The sequence below is a fragment of the Neopsephotus bourkii genome, unplaced genomic scaffold, assembly GCF_033783945.1.
Source record: "Neopsephotus bourkii isolate Nb327-2 ecotype Australia unplaced genomic scaffold, CSIRO-AGI_Nbou_v1 NB_1768, whole genome shotgun sequence".
Lineage (NCBI taxonomy): Eukaryota > Metazoa > Chordata > Aves > Psittaciformes > Psittacidae > Neopsephotus > Neopsephotus bourkii.
This window is the reverse complement of record NW_026902242.1, coordinates 8523003-8540501: the sequence shown is the minus strand read 5'-3', so window position 1 is coordinate 8540501 and position 17499 is coordinate 8523003. Positions and strand designations below refer to the sequence as shown.

General features: G+C 47.9%; 1 protein-coding gene across 3 annotated transcripts in view; it reads right to left on the bottom strand.

The window, feature by feature from the left end:
- ST6GAL1 (ST6 beta-galactoside alpha-2,6-sialyltransferase 1) overlaps positions 1-11361 on the bottom strand; it is a 47246-nt gene extending 35885 nt beyond the window's left edge. Inside the window, exons 1-2 of one of the 3 annotated variants that reach the window (XM_061378934.1) lie at positions 11302-11361; positions 10019-10116 (exon numbers count right to left, since the gene is read on the bottom strand). The gene's annotated coding sequence lies outside the window, so the exon portion shown is untranslated. The other 2 variants (XM_061378932.1, XM_061378933.1) reach the window with 2 other exon arrangements.
- Between the last annotated feature and the right edge of the window lie 6138 nt (positions 11362-17499).

Genomic DNA, 17499 nt, shown 5'->3' with positions numbered 1-17499 from the left:
GGATAGGGCAGTTGCTTAATAAACCTACCATTACTATAGTGTAAATTATTGCATTTATACATAATTTTTTTACATGACTGACACTATTAGAGTATCACCTCTGCTACAGAATTAAACCTTCTTATAAATAAATTATAATGAAAAAAAATAATCAGAGACACAAACCTAATTTGAGCTACAGGAATTCCGTGAGTTGCATTCATTTTCATGGGATATAGCTTTGCTTGGTTTTGACTCCATCTTAAGAAGCACCTCCCATATAAAGACAGGGCAAGAAAGTTGGGTATGTTCAGCCTGGAGAAGAGAAGCTGCATGGAGACCTCATAGCAGCCTTCCAGTATCTGAAGGGGACTTACAAGGACGCTGGAGAGGGACTCTTTATCAGGGACTGTAAAAACAGGACAAGGGGCAACAGGTTCAAACTGACAGAGGAGAGATTGAGATTAGGCGTTAGGAAGAAATCCTTCCCTGTGAGGGTGCTGAGGCACTGGCACAGGGTGCCCAGAGAAGCTGTGGCTGCCCCATCCCTGGCAGTGTTCAAGGCCAGGTTGGACAAAGGGGCTTGGAGCAACCTGCTCTAGTGGAAGGTGTCCCTGCCTGTGGCAGGGGTTGGAACTGGATGAGCTTTAAGGTCCCTTCCAGCCCAAATCAGCCTGGGAGTCTATGTAAGTAAGAAAGATCTGAAGCCTCCTGACAGCAGCAATGGGTTTTATCAGCTCAGTTGTCCATAAGGCTACCACCGGGGTGCTGAGGAGGCTGAATGCTGTAATGGGTGGTCTAAGACTCAGTTCTGAATTGTCCAAGGGTAGAGCTGAGCGAGCAGAACTGGCTGTGACAGAGCCACCTTCCTGTCCCTGCAGCTTCAGTGCACGCTTGGCAGGACATGATGTTCACGCCTGCGAACACTTCACAGAAGTGAAACACTGGCACTGGCGAGACCGTGTTTAGGCACAAAAATAGGCTCTTGCAGGGGCTTACTTGGTGTCCTCAACCCATGTAAAAACACCCAGCTCAAAGGAATAGCAGTGGGGAAAGAGGCATTTCTTCAATAACCCCCCAAGAAACAGCCAGGCTTCCTGAGTGTTGTCTGCACGGAGATAGATGGAAAAAAAATCATGCCAAATTAATGGAAGCCATGAATATTAAAAGTATGAGTTAATACGCACTAACGACCTTGGTACACCCTCACATCTGTAGCTATGGAAAGCTTATGTTTCTTTTGCTTCCATTCACTTCCAGCATGAACTAAACTAAGTTTAAGTGAGTGTCCACATTGAAAATTTACACCATTTCTGACATCAGATTTTATGACTAATCCTTAATTAACCTTTCTGAATTTTTCCCCTTGGATTGCAGTATACGAGCATCTGATCAAACAAACCATGAATATCTAATACCATATTTATCTGATTGCACTCCCCTAACAACCAGGAAAACTTGTCAACCTCAGAACACACAGTTCATTGAAATGCATCAGTGATGTGATGTGCTCTACAAAGTGATAAGCTTCCAAAACTGAGAGCAGAAAGGCAGAAGGGAGCTACAGCACACTTGAAAATTAACTTGATTTTAACGCCAGGTGCACCTTGAAGGAGTTCCCCTCGGATTTTACCAATCTGAAATTGCTGAGCCACATCCACAGGACCTAAACTATTCCCAACCCCCATGCACACTACATTATAAATGAATAAAATAGCAGACAGCAAGCAGTTGTTGCTCTGAAGAACATGAGATTCCTTCCATGCAGTTCTCCCATCCCTCTGCACTTTTCAGACCCTCTTAAAAGCAGGCAGCCTTGCTGCCAGCTCAGCAGAGTCAGCACAGCAGCAATCCATGCACTGCCCAATGCCAAGTCTCCGTCACCTTTTCAGGCTCCTCCATCCATATGTGGGCTGCTCATTTTGCCAGATTCGAGACGGCTGTTCTCTAAACACCTATTAATTAAATTTGAAGAGCCTGAAAACGCCCACGATCCCTCATTGCCCTGTTTGTATTGTGAGCAGAAAGCCTGACCGATCACCCAAGTCATTCTTGAACTAAAGCATCCATCCAGCTTTGCTCTCCCTCCTTTTCCAGATGGACACTCTCACATCTCTCAAAATACACTTTCATGTTACAGCCACAAGCAACATTTATTTCAATCAATCCCATTTTTGCCCTTGAGAATCCCCGTGCCTCCAATACTAAAACACATCCTTGGGATTATTGCCTTCATCTCTGCCCCTGATTCCTTGTGCCTGAATCCCATCTGTGCCACTAAGGCCTGCCCCTGCAGCTTTTGTTGGAGGGGATGTCACTTACTAAAGAGGAGGTTCCCCTCTACAGTGTGTTACATTCAGAGACATGCATGGCAGCTTCCAAAGCAGAGTTACAAAGTCCATAAAATATATGCTATCCAGCTCTGGAAGGAATTTGTTAGGGCACAACCAGTTGTTCTTTTATGATCTTCCCAGGAAAGCTCCACTCTCTCATAGACATAAGCACTTGTGAACAGTGAATTCCAAGACTGCAAGAACAGCGGTTAATACGAAACAAACTTCAAATTCACAGACACAGTTACCTGAATGAGAGCAAATTCCACCCAACACCTTCCAGACTTCCATAAAACATGAACAGAACTCCTGTCAGACTCGCCTGTGAAACATCAGCACAGGGGAGCCAGAAAACTTTTCCATCTCTGCTCTATTCCTGCTAATGGACCTCACTCACAAAGTGCCCAACTCCCCAGCAACTCTTCACACTGAATCTCTGCTGAAGGAATAAGAGCTGGGTGGAGAATTGATAGAAGTGTCTATTAAAATGTAAACAGAACAAAACCTGTATTGTTTGAGCCCAACAGTTATAATTTTGTACATCAAAATCTCTAATTTCCTTAAGGCTTCTTGCAAGCACAAAGGATGGCAGGATTACATTTGGGTCATAGGGACAATCAAGAAATAGCACAGTGATTATCCACCCCTGGAGCAAAGTAAAATCTTTGTTACGCAGAACTATACCTTGAGGGAAAGAGGAAAGAAAAACCCAAACAAACCGCAGCCAAATAAACACATCGTCCTAATCTAGCTAACAAAGGACCACGCTCAAATTCTCAGTCTTGCTGCTATGCCACTCACAGCATGAAGACTTTTTATTGTCTTGAAATACAAACTAACTACTTGCAAGATGCCCTGTGCCTGAGCTGCCCTGCTCAGAAGGCACAGGGAGCTGTACACCACCCCTCTGTTTACAGCACTTCCTGAGCGTTCTGTCTTCCAAACCGAGAAAACTCCCCAAAACTCATTACTCCAGTATTGCAAGTTAAATGTTATTCCAAGCTAAAAACCAGCTCCTTGAGATTAGTCATCTGCAGGGGGAAACCGTGACCGTGAATCTCTTTCAGTCCCCAGGAGATCCATTTAAGTAAGTAGCTATCATTGCTACAAGATTGCTGTGACAATTTCTATTGTCACCCCACCCCATTGAGCACCAGCACACTCTCCCCACAGATCAGGGATTCCACTGGCACACACACAGGGTATTTGCAGAGAACCCAGGGAACGCAGTCAAGCTGATTTGAAGCCCTCTGATTTTCTAATCAGCGAATGCTGTAATACATAGACGGAGAGGGCAAGCCATGATGCATATTAAAGTAAATTAATCACTGCTGTCAACAACTTCCCTTTCTCTACAAAATTTTACAGCTGAAAATGCAAACTGCTTCATCCGTTGTAAGCGGGAATGAGTGCAATATTAATGAGAGGAGTGCTAGCTTGCTTCCTGCTTCTCTCACCCCCAGAAATCCCAAGCACATGCCTGGACTCCATTACAAACACCCCTGCCAGTACCACAGTAGCTGCTGAACAGACATCAATATGCAATGTACAGACAGATTGGCATCTGTGCTGGACACGTTTATGTTCTCCACTTCCCCCAGCAGCATGGAGGTACATACCAGCAAGCAGCTTCGCTCAGTTAATTTTCAGTAGCTGCCAGTTCCCAGAGGAAACACACATCGGGAGCACAGAGAAATGTTAGCATAGTCTGGAAAAGAGCTCTCTTCTTCCGCCTGTACAGCCCTGGTGTTCCCATTCAAAGGCATCTGGGTCACAGGAGTAAATGTGGAAAAGCAGAGGCCTCCCTGCCCTTCATCATCCTGCTGGGAAAAGGGGGGGGATATTCTATGCAGTGTTTCTATTTTAAACAAAGATCTCACAAACAGACCTTTCTGGAGCTATTAGAAGAATAAGCCAGATGCTGTGTTGCAGCTTTCTGTGCAACCTTTGTTTGAGAACAGAGGTTGTGGTAACTTGTGAGCAACAGATCACGAGCAAATATTAAAGATCATCCAGCAACTTTCTGGCAGAGCTCTAAGTTCAGAGACACCCCAATCCAAGCACCCAAGGCAAAAACTCAGCTGGCAGCTTCCAAATACTGCCGAGGGACTGGCAAACTCAAGTTAGTCAAATGCAGCACTTGGGACCCATTGAGACAACCAGCTAGAGGACAGACCTCCTACCTTGCAAAGGAGGTGCTCAATCAAGCAGCCCTATTACTAGTTTCACAGACGAGGTTCTAGTAACTCCTAGGATTACGTTAGGCTTCATACCCTAGACTGGCAGGTGAACATGCTGCCATACACACACTCAACCTGAGAGGTCCTTTACCAGCCCCAGCACCAGCGAACACACCACGAAGCATGTGTGCAGTCTACTGGTACACGCTGAGAAGCACACATGCAGTTCTCGTTGCTTCCCAGCATCCTTCAAACTAAGGGATCTATCTTTCAGAGCTGGTATCATAACAACAGGTAGGAATGGGCTTAAGTGCTGCTTTTAAAACATCTAAGTCACTGCTTCACAGACCCAGTTCTGGACCCATCCTTCACGTCGTTACTCTGGGAACCAGAAAGAAAACGGGTGGAACACAGAGAGACCTGCACCTGCATTGGTACCACCAGTGAACTTCAGGAAAGGATTTTACAGAGGAAGCTTTGGGTTCACATCTCACTGAAGGCTGAGCTGCAGTGTGTGTTTCATGAAGGCAACGAGCCTTAATTTTTACCTATAAGCAAGGGGCTCAAATATATTTTTTTTTCCAAGGTTTTTACTCACAAGTGATTAGAGCATCTCATAACAATGATTCCTGCTGGCTAGACACCTAAGAGCATTTTATCCTGAAAGCCCATCATTTCATCTTCTAGGTTCTTAATACAATTACAATTAAAAGAACACTCAAAGTAGCCACTTACATCTCACACTTCCTAGGCAAGTTACCAGTCAAGCAGCACAGCCTTCAAATATACCTGAAGCCCCCAGGAATTTCAGTCATCCCTACATAATCTCAATGAAAATGTTCCCTAAATACAAAGATCTCAAGCAGTTGGGCCACCTTACACTCAGAAACAAAACCTGTCCTCAGCAAAGCATTTATAGGGAGAGCTGTAATATGTAGGTCAGCAATCTAAGAAGGACTATGGTTAAGACACAGTATCAGATTGATTCATAATGCTCTTTGATTGCTAATCCTGGGCAGAATTGTGCTTTACATCTCCCTAGCAAAATCCATGGGCCGTGGAAAAGGTCCGTGCCTTTCATGAGAGATCATCAAAGCAATTCTGTCAGATCTGTTATTGTGCTCTTTATGGATGCTGAGTTGAGAACAAGAAAATGACATTTTCACCGAGGGCTGTGCACACCACTGAGACTCCTGTGGAAAAGGAGCAGGACCATGACCCCCTGCATCACTGCTGCCTTTTCAAAAGCTGCCTATGCAACAGATCGAGCACATGCGGAGAAGAACAGGAGCTGGAAGAGCTTAGGTCTGAACATCTCCTCCACACCAGTCAGGCTGAGAGCAAAGAGCAGGACAACCTGACATGGATCTCGGACAGCACCTATTATCATCCTCCGCTTCTTCCAGCCTGGAGCAACACAGAAGCAGGGAGAAACATGCACTTCCCAAGAACCTGGGGTTAAGATGCCCATGGAGGTGGTGTCATGTCTGCACTACCTTTGGCAGAGGACTGCCCTCAGTGAGCTGGCAGTCCTCTGGCAGAGGCAGGCAGGGAAATAAGCCTCTGAGTAGACAGTAATCTGCTTCTGAAGCCAAGTTGCTTTTGCACCAGTCTCAAGGACAGAGTTAAAGGTGTGAAGCATTCTTGGCTTCATCTGCTTTGCCATTCATTAGGCCATCCCTGGCTACCTCATACTACTGCCTCTAATTCCCCTCATGCATTTCCAGCTCCTGCAGCAGAAGACTGCCAGCAGTCGCTTCAAATTATGATTATACTTGTCTATTTTGTCCCAGAAAATGAGGTCTCAGTGAAAGATGAGGCACCTCTACTTCCAGAGTGCAGGTTTAGCCCAGTTACAGTGTATCTGCAAGCAAACAGTAGCCACCAGAGCAATCACCCTGCTTACCAAAGCCTCTTCAACAAATATTTGTTTGTCCAGGTAGTCATGATCCTCCTGTTTTCTGGAATTTAACCTCGTGTCTGCTGTCAGGAAGAGATGCATACACCCCCAGCACCAGTGATAACGCACCAGCTCAGTGCATAAGGTGTCTAACCTCTCATTGCAGGACAGCCACTGCTTTTGCCAGAGGCACACCTTTAGGCAGAGGACCCCACGATATATACCCAACAAAGCTGCCACTAATGCATTATAAATGCAGTCTGAAAGAGAGCTCCTTCCACAGCATTTTGCATACCTAAGGGAAGCGACCGTAAAATGAAGGAAAGCAGGCCAGTGGATAGGTTTATCTAGAGCTGCAGCCCCACATGGCTGTCCTGTTCCCAGCACCACGGAACTGCACTATCACCTCCAGCAGCAAACTGATGTATCAGCTAACCCAGAAGAGAATGCTCCTAGACTCAGCACCTGCATCACCTCCAAAGCCGCAGCGTATGCAGAAACGAGATCGGCTGCCCAGAAGAGAGGAGACCTAGAGAGGGGCTGCCTGCCCCTGGAGGTCCACATGGCCCCCAAACCCTCACCCTCCAACAGCAAGAGCTGCAGCTCATAGAAAAAGGTTGCCTCATTAGACACTCTTGGCCTCTGTCCCAGGGGCCTTCTGGGGAAGTTTTTTTCCCAGGAATATTCTTCCTCACAGGGAATACTCAGCATTACTCATGTCTGTAAGAACTCCTCAGTTACTCAAAGGTCTACCTAAACCTCCCATGACATGATGACCCAGGCAAAGGCAATGGTTAGGAAGTACAAGGGATGTGTGCTTGCTACCTTACGTTGCCCTGGACCCCAGCAGATGAGGACAACAATCCAAGATGCAAGACCAAGGCCAATAGCCAGGCTTTTTAGCAAAAGCTGAGGACAGAAAGCTTCCCCCTTCCCCCTTGGTACCCCACATCAGGTTAAGTCTGTCCCATGCTGCTGGGGTCTCCTTCCACTGCCTCTCTGTGCTCCCACGCAGAATCATAGGGTTAGAAGGGATATTTAAGGTTAGCCCAGCTCAGAAGAATTATTCCACAATCCTTCATGTAAGGGTTGTTACAAAACCCGGCTAGGTTAGCTACCAGCCTTTTAAGCAGTCTGGTGAGTGTGCCACTAAGGAAAGAGTCACACATAGCAATTCATTCCTCACACATTAATAGGCAGCTCTGGTTTCTCACTCCCTCACAGCCAAGAAAATCTCCTGCTACATCCAGCTGCCTGCGATGGCACCTTTTCCCCTCTTGGATATTTTTGTTTTGACACTGTCAGTGATTCGATCCAGTTGCAGCAAGCAGTTACGAACAGCATGGAGCAGCAGCAGTTTCCATTCCCTTACCTCCCCGATTTGCAAGGGAGGGGGGCTTGTAAATACAGTAACGAAGATCTGCCCCGAAAGGAAACACTGTGCACAGCATCACAGAAAACATCTTCAATGGCATTTTTTCCCCTCTGCAGCCGGACCTACGGTGAGCTAGCTAAAAACGGATCAAGCTACTTCTAAAATTAATTACAGCCCGTATCCCCCGCTACAACTCGTAGCACCGTGCGGACTTAAGGATGCCTTAAATTCAGATGAGAATAAGCACAAATGCGAGGAGAGGGAGGGGCTGGAAGCTCAGGGTACGTTTTTCGTCGGCATTATCTGCTTCATCCCCCTCTCCCCGGCCAGCATCGACTCGGTTTTCCGCTGGCAAAGCCCCGCCGAGTGGCAACGTCGCCAGGACCGGGACCGGGACCCGCCACCTCCCACCCCTACTGGGGGAACGGAGCCAACCGGGGCTGGCGGGGGGGGTCGGGGTAGACGACGAACAGCATGGGCAGCCACGGCCATAGCAACTACAGCTTACAACTTTGTATTTACGGGGTTATAATGATAACTAATAATAACAATAATGATAATAACAACAACAATAGCAGGAATTAATGAAAGTTACGCTTGTCAGTCAAAGCAGCGCTCCCTCCAGACCGGCTGCCAGGTCTACCCTTCCCCGGAGCCGCACCCCAGCCCAGCCACGCTGAAATCCCCGGGAGCCACGGGGCTGCCCTGAGCGCGGCGCTTCCCCTCCCGCAGCACCTGCGACCCCAGCCCCGGCCCCATCAGTCACTCACACACTCACTCACTCACCGCCGCCCGCCTTTGTTGCCGCCGAGCCCGAGGCATTTAAGCGCCGTTCCCCCGCGCGGCGCTGCGCTGAAGCAGTGCGGGCGGCTGGCGGGGGCCGGGCCGGGGCAGCGGCGCTGGGGGAGGTGCCGCCGGCTGCCTGCGGCGGGTACGGGGCGGACCCCGCGCTGCCGCCCAGCGACGGGCACCGGGAGGGGTGAGGTGGGAAATGGTACCGGCAAAGGACGAGTCATCCAGAGCAGGGCAGCGGCACCGCGGCATCCTCATCCCCATCCATCCTCCTGCTCCGCCTTGTCCTGTCCCTACAGGCCCTTGTCAAAAGCCCCTCTCCAGGTTTCCTTTAGGCACTGGAGCTGCTCTAAGGTCTCCCCTTCTCCAGGCTGAACGAGCCCAGCTCTCTCAGCCTGGCTCCAGAGCAGAGCTGCTCCAGCCCTTGCAGCATCTCCATGGCCTCCTCTGGGCTCGCTCCAACAGCTCCACATCCCTCTTGTGCTGTCACCCCAGAGCTGGATCAGGACTGCGGGGGGGGGTCTCACCAGGGCACAGCACAGGGGGAGAATCCCCCTTGACCTGCTGCTCATGCTCTGGGGTTGCAGCCCAGCACAGGGGTGGTTTCTGAGCTCAAGCACACACTGAAGCCAGGTCATGGGGAGCTTCTTTGTCACCAAACACCCCCAAGTCCTTCTTATCAGGACTGCTCTCAATCCAGTCTCCCCTAGCCTGTGTTTATGCTTGGGATTGCTCCAGCCCATCCATGCACAGGACCTTGCACTTGGCCTTGTTGAACTCCATGAAGTTCACATAGTCCCACCTCTTCAGCTTGTCAAGGTATCTCTGAAGGGGACAAGCTACAGTCCCTCTGTACTAGACTTCCCCGAAGCAAAGCTGCCCTCTGTCTCAATTACTACGAGATGCAGGCAGCTTACCCCAGTGCACTATTACACTGCCAGTCCCGGCAGAACTCACTAGCCCAGGGCTCCCATGTGTGCCTGAAGGCTGCTCGCTGCACAGAAAACAGGGTTTGTGGCTGCTTTCTGGCTTAAACAAGTTTCATTCTGTACCCACTTTCAGCCCCTTCTATTTCTCTGTCAAACAGACAAGCACAAGCAGGGATCAGTGCGTGCAAATACATTTTGCCAAGTTGTGTACTAACTAGGCTTCAGGCAAGCTAACATGGTTATTGTTAGCATAAAAGCTTGGAAGAGGAGAGACCCTTGGCCACAAAAGCCAGAACAAGGGTCCTGCTTAAATCAGCACCATTCCCCATTGGGGGCTATTGGGGCTCAGGACATGATATGCCATACCTACCCTGGCTGCTGCACTTCCACTGCCCAACTGGAAAGAGCCAGAAAGCTGTTTCTGGGGTGTATCTATGGTTTTCCACCTTGAAAGGAGTCAGCCTCTGGTCTGAGGTCATATCCTACAAGTTTGTGTCCAGACTCAGCACCTCACTGTGTGTTACTCCCACCTCGGCAGCAGATGATGCTCCCCTGCATGTGGACCTCTTCACTCCCAACAGAATAACGTCTTCCCGAGGGCTTTCTGTCATCAGAGAAGATGAAACATCTGCAAGGACATAGAAAGTGTTTTGAAATAAACCCCCATAAAAGAAATAACCCTCAGGGCTGTTGCAGAGTGCAGGTTCACACTGCATTCCCCGGGTACACCAGCCTGAGCTAGGCATCTGGGGGAGAACCAAAGGGTTCAGCTTTCAATGCAGCTTTCATGTGCAATGCAGTCAGCTGCTGGTGCCCTTCCCTGGCTGCAGAGGGGCTGGATAGGGTGCTTCTCTCATGCAGCTTGGTACACTGGCCATCAGGGAGAATCAGGGAGGCTGTGCCTGCTTGCCCAGGCATGGCTACGGCACAGGGCTCAGGACCTGGCTGGGTTTCTGTATGACACCCTTTTGTGTCCCTTTGCTGAGAGTATGCTCTTGGAGCATGAGCACTGGAGCTGGGGTTTCACAGCAGGCACTTCCCTGCATAGGCAAAATGGTTTAGTACACTTCCCAGCATTTTAAAGCTGTTTACACCTTATGTATACACTGAATCTGATGGGAGATAAGTTCCTGTGGCTTTTCTGAGTAGGGATATGAGTGAGATGGGCAGCTGGCTAGCCCACATTTACCACTAATTGCGTTATGTTTATGTCATGTTTGCTCAGGAAGGCCTTAGTCTGGGCTGAGATCCTTCATTGAGCATCTCCCCAGTCCTTAGACTGTGTGGAGGTAGGTACCTGCAAGGAGCTGGACAAAAGCCTCCCCGTTGGCAGCTCCAAGTCGCTAACACATAGGCTTGCTTTCTGCCTCTCCACACACCCACTTCCCTCCTGCAGAAGTCCCGTGCCCACGGTCCTCAGCTCCATCTCAGATTCCCCTTATGCTCAACCACTTGCAGAAAGGAGCATAGCTTAAACGTTCACCTGCCCGAATGGTACAGAAATCCCGCCTCTTGACACGGTTCATCCCTCCCTTCTTGCCGTACAGACGCTTCAGTCCCTGACAGTGCCTGAAGAGACCACCCATGGTGGAGGGAAACCTTCCCCTAACTTTGGAAACTTACAAAATCTGCAGATAATCAAAAGCAATCTTAGCTGGAGCCCAGGAGCCTCCGCAGGGTAAACCTCACCCACTTCCCTTGCCATGCCTGCAGGGAAGCAGGAGAGGAGACCACAGGGGGAGCGAGTGAGAGCATCCAAATTCCCGAGGGATGTGCTGAGCTGTGCTGGCTTTTTCAGGCTCATGACTCCTACCTTCCGGCAGTGCTTCTTTCTGGGAAAAAGCCAGAGTCAGCATCTTCATCCAAGTCATTGTTTCCTATGTTGCAGAAGAACAAGCAGTTACAGGGTAAGCACTGGGAGTCACAGTCACTCCTCTCCATTTGTCACTCTAAAGAGACGGGCAGCCTCAAAAGAGGAGCAGCATTAAAAAGAAGCCTTTTGTCCTAGCACGCTCTTCTCCTGCGTCAGACATGTCCCAGGCCAGTTCAGGGACTTCTGTAGCACACCCAGCATCAGTAGCTGTTGCTGCATGTCTCTGTGATACTAATTCTGACCAAGAGTTGCCACCTCCTCAGGTATCTAACATGACTGTAGTTGAACCACAGGGAAGCTACAGTGCTGGGCAGCCAGTCACATGAAAGTCCTACCACATGCATGAATGCCTTCATCCCGTGCCATGGCTTCTTGCTTCAGCACAGTGAAACCAACTAATGAAAAACAATTGAAATAAAGACAAACCCCAAAAGCCACATCGTCCATCCTTGCTGCCCAAACTGGCAGTCTTGACAGAGGTTTGTCTAACCTGGTCTGAAAGACACCTATTGATGGAGATATCCTGATCTGAATGTTTTCCAGGGGGTGCTTATCCTGCAGTTGGAAAGTTTCTCTCAATGTATTTTCAAATATATTATTGCAGTTTTTTCCCTATCCCCACTGGGAGACCAATTTACTGCCTTACTCTGTGGTAGTCTTTTGTATACTTACAGGCTTAACTAGTCTTCCTTCCCCTGGATCAACCAAAGCCAGTTCACTCAGTCTGCCCTCATAGGTCATATTTCCAAGTTCTATGGTCCTTCTCGCTGCATATCTCTGGTTCCTGTCCAGTCAGGCTTTATCTTTTGATGTCTGTCCTGAAGCCTACCCTGCCCTTAGCAGAGAGAAAGGGCTGCATGGTACACACATGTGCACTTCTGTCTATATTCTCCATGTAATTTGGTCTTCTCACAGGAGGCTGCACTGACCAAGGGATTCATTTCACTTTTCATTCACATTTCATCTGCACTACTCACTGCACTGACCAAGGCTTTTCCAGTAAAACCAATGCTCAGCCAGCTCCCTCCTTGGAGAGGGATGTTGGGCAGAACAAAGCACAATGCCACTCACTCCCCTCGCCCTTCCAGGCGTGTTCCTGCTCCCAGCCCATTCAGGATCCTGGATTCTCATACAGGCAGGATGAGTCTTGTTTTCATAATTCCCGTGGGTGCACTCTGCAGGCAAAAGTGAAGAAAAACAAGAGTTAAGCCACGGTGTTTCACCCCTTGGCCAGCTCCAGACAGCCTCCTGGGGCTGAGCAAGTCTACCAGAGCTCATGATTCATTATGCCTGTGTTGTATTTAGCGCTTCTCAGTGTTGGGACATAGCTACTCAATAAAAATATGACACATTTAACTGGTAGAGAAATGGCAGACCCCAGGCAGCAACAGCAATGAGAAGGGAGGTTGTATAATCTCTGCTGGCATCACACAGTGTATACACACACAGCAACAATTCGGCAGGTTCAATTGTCTCAGATCGCAGTTGCAGATGATGTTACAAATGCAAGTCCACACAAAACCCAAGCTGAAAAAGGCGGATCCTTTTTTCTTTTATTGCTGGAAAATTCTGTGTCACTGAGTTACCACACATGGGAGAAAACAAAATCTCACTCAGAGCCAGGACTCTGCCTGCAAATGGGTTAGTACGAATCCCAGCAGCCTATGGGCCACGTTTTCCTCTCCAATTTCTAGCTGCACAAGGACAGTTTATGATGGTACAGCAGCCTGTGAGCTTGCATCTCCCTTCCATTTGTAAGAGGAGGAAGAGCAGGCTGCACCAGAGCTGGGATATAGCTCATTGGGAATGCACCTCTGCTTAGCTGCCTGCTGTGGGGAACTGTCCAGGTTCACTTCTGTACGTCACAGGAGTCAAAGCACAGGGGAAAGGTTATCACTTTAAATATACAGAGTGCATTAAAGGCAGCGTTCACCCTTCACTCTGTCCAGACACCGAGGTTTAGCAGGGTCTGGCAGGGTGCTGGATTTAGTGCCAGACCCAGCCCCTAATGAATTATATGAGCAAAGCCCAGTGTGGCAGGTCACAGGAGCTGAGCTTCTCTCATGTGTGGCTTTGGTCAGGGTGGCTGACCACATCAGCTGTTATTGCCATGCCCTGAGCACAGCACATCCCCATTTATACTGGTTTAACCACTGGGCTGTGGTTATTATTTTCCAGCAATCCTGTAGGCACAGCAGTGGGGTGGAGTGGAGTACGCACAGACGCAGGTCACCCAGCCCTGCTCACTCCCCAACTCCTCCCAGATGGCACAGGACGAGGTTGCTCTAAAGCCAGATCATGATGCACAGCAACATGCAGATGAGAAAAATCATACCACTCCCTTTGGTGCTACGTTCCAGCCAAGCTAAAAATAGTGACTGTCTGACTGCAGGTAGCATTTCCTTTGTTTTCTTCACACAGGAGAAAAGGTTCAAGTCTGAACAAATAATGCCTAGAATGAATAATTCCTGCGATCAGCATCCTAACACAGTTATGTACGCTGCTAGTGGCTTTGGCTCCTTGAAAGTATAAAATGAGGAAAATGGCATTGGGCATTGTTTGGGTAGGAAAGCAATTTGTATACGTTAAAGCTTAGCAGAAACAGATTGTCTGAATTACTTCCCCCCCTTCCCCCCCCCCTTCCCCCACCCACCCATCCCTTCTTACTTTCTTGATTGTGGTTACAAAAAAACCTAAGTTAGCCTTTTAGGAACTTATTTTGTGCAGAAAAGTATCATGCAGGTTACACAACTTTAGCAGGATAACTTGAGGTCTCTGCTATTGCTACAGAACACTACAGAACCTACTGTCTCCCAAAACCCAATCTATAGACTGGTTCAGTTAAAAATGCAACAGAAATAAACTGCTTCAGTTGGAAAGGACCTACAGTGATCATTTACTCCAACTGCATGACCCCTCCAGGGATGACCAAAACTTAAAGCGTGTTATTAAGGGCATTGTCCAAATACATCTTAAACACTGACAGGGTTGGTGCATCAACCACCTCTCTAGGAAGCCTCTTCCAGTGTTTGACCACCCTCTTGGTAATGAAATGCTTCCTAATGAAATATCCTAATAGAAACATCTTTAAATTACTTCTTAAACATCTAAAGAAAGAAACAGAGGATATGAATAACTTTTTTTTTCTCCCCACTTCTTCTTATTTTCTTGGATTGCAGCCGGCAGTCTGAGAGGTCAAGGATGCACGAGAGGAGTTTCCCTGGACAACAGCGGCACTCCCAGCCTTACAGGCAAAAGACACCACCTTGCAGAGCTCTGTTTTATTTCTCATGGATGCTCACATTTTCAGGCTAGCAGGAAGAGTGCACTTGCCTGCAAGTGCTACATGGTCAGTATTCATTGCTTTAGTTATTCATCCCTTCCATTTGAAGATGTCCTGCCTGCAGAAGAGCTGCTCTTCACTCTGCAGACAAGGGAGCGCAACTGTCACACCTGAGATGCAGCCATCAGCTTCCCCCAGTCAGACTTTGGTTGAAGTTCACCCCAAAACTTTGCTTTCATCACGTTAATCCGGGCTTTGTCAAACAATACAGTTATGTTTACAGTCACTCATGCTGCTCCCTATTCCAGTAGGTCACTGCTGGGCAACTGCTGCAGTAAGAGCTGCCTGCAATCTGCCTGTGCCCACCACTGCCTGCTTCCCTGTCCCAGCCAGAAGAGCAGCTCTTAGTTGCTTCTGTGCAAAATCAGCCCAAATCTGGCTGACATGCATTGAAGTAAGCAAAGAGCTTTCACAGGCTCTGGTCTACCTCTGTGTAGGGTTTCTTACTGTTTGGGGTTTCTTTGGAGGGGGAGAATAGTCTTCCCCATGAAGGTGAACTGCACAGCCCTGCAGTAGTAACGTGCTAAACCCTTTGCCTCTCCTCTCTGTACTGTAAACTATCTCGGGTCAAAGATAAACCCACATGAGGGCACCGTGACCATGTCTGAAGTTCTGCAGGGTCGGTTTTTAGTTTTCCAGAGGAACATTCCAAGCCAGAAGCTGCTTTTATAGTTTTTAACTGCTTTCTCTTGTCACTTGTGAAATGCAAACAAACCACATGGCTCAAAAACCAAAGGAGTTTGGGCTGGGGCTGGCTGAGTCATCCTGTTTGATTGTCAGTCTATAGTAATTAGACTGTGTGCACTAAACCATTTAATTACAAGGCACTCCAGAGTCAGACCCCTGAAAAGAGGATCAGACACTTCAGCCAATCCTGTCAGCACCTGCCATTAGTGGTAGCAGCACATTTCAATGAAAACCAGGAACTCCAACATGGAAACCGCTCAATTTGAAGTTTTCTTCTAGATAGAACTAGTAAGAATATTTTTTCCGAGGTTTGTTAGGAAAAAAAATAGAAGCAAAACACACAGCAAAAAACTAGTTAACCAAAAAATAAATTCAACAAAACACTTTGAAGTAGTTCTCATCAGCACACATAACTCCTCAGAGACCCAGACAAACGCAAGGAAGTTCTATGAGCCTTCTCCTATGGAGAAGATGGTCCAGCCCAGCCGAGAATTAGAATCACAGAATGGTTAGGGTGGGAAAGGACCTTAAGGTCATCCAGTTCCAACCCTTTGCCATGGGCAGGGACATCTCACACTAGACCAGGCCACTAAAGGTCCTGTCCAACCTGGTCTTTAATGGTGGATCCAGTGTAGCTACTTCATGCTCTATCATCTGCTGTATGAAGAGTTGAAGAACTGATAGCTTATATGAGATGTACTCAACCCAGTAAGCCTAAGAAACCTTTGAAGATACATTAAAACTGAGCACACATTGAACAGAGAAAGGTGGCCTCAGCAGAAACCACCTTTAAAGGTTCATCTGGACCATAGAATGGTTTTGTACTCACCATGCAATCACAGTGTATGCAGGGAATGCTTCAGGTTGGACCAGTGGTTTTGGCTCTGCTACAGCAAGGCTGAAATTAAAGGATGCATTAGACAAGCTTTAAGAAAAGAAATCATTGCTTATGTTACTTTCCAGTGAACTCATGACAAGCCAACTGACTTTAAAATGTCCAAATGTATGCCATTCCTTCCTGCTTCTAAAAACTCCATGTTACCCTATGACTTCTTCTTTCTTTGAAATCAGAACAGTGTTTTGAATTTAGGAAAGTCTAAGATTTCTTTCTGAAGTAATCAGCTACATGATGTTGTGCTGGAAAAGGTATGGCTCTTCTGCTATTCCTAGCAGGGAGGCCATAGGATGCATTTGCCATGTGTCATTCACATTAGAAACTCAAGTTTACTCTATCCTGATTCTGGAGTGTGCTATTCAGGGGATTTTTAAGATCAACAAATACAATTCTTTCATGTTCAGTCTCAATGCTGCTTTCCTGAAGAACTGTAGGAAGAGGTTGTTGTAAGGGTGCTGGAAATGCTGATTACAGAATGTCCTGCACCCATGCTATGCATAACATGTCAGCTGAGAAAGTACAGTAAGGAAGGCAACATGTCCAACAGGACTCAACTATCTGGCATGCTTTTCTATCTATGTCCAAAATGGGACTAAAAAGAGCTTACACAGTGCCTGCTTCAGAAGTGCCTCTGACAGGTTCTCTGCCTGTATGGTGCCAATTAAGGTGCAAGACAAATAAAGACAGAGAATTTAGACAAGGCAGTAGCATCCCCAAGGCCGCTCTTAGCCCATTTCAACCTCAGGACAGCCCTGTTTCCATCTAAGTATGAGCAGAATCAGTGACACAACGTTTCCATCAGTGACGTAGGCCAGATCCCTCTCTAATGTGAAGTAGTGACTCTCCAGGCTGAGCAGACACAGGCATGAGCACCGTCATGGCCAGTTCAGGAGCTCAGCATCCTCTGATCTCAACCTCTCCTCCCATTTCCCACAGTCGTGCAGGTGATGCGCAGGTACACACACTTCAGGCCAAGTCCTGTCCTTCTGCTTGTGAGGCAGGATGGCAGCAGAGGCAGCACACCCTTCCCGAGGGACTTGTGTGGAAACAGCACCAAGGCAAGGGAAGAGATTGTACTGATCCTATGTCAGCCATCATTACCCATGCCTGTGATCCCTTTCAGGTCTGCATCCCAAGTTGGAGGCTGCCATTGGAAGGACGATCTCTTGCTGGAAGATAGCTTGAGAGTTCAAAAGGAAGAGGGAGGACAACA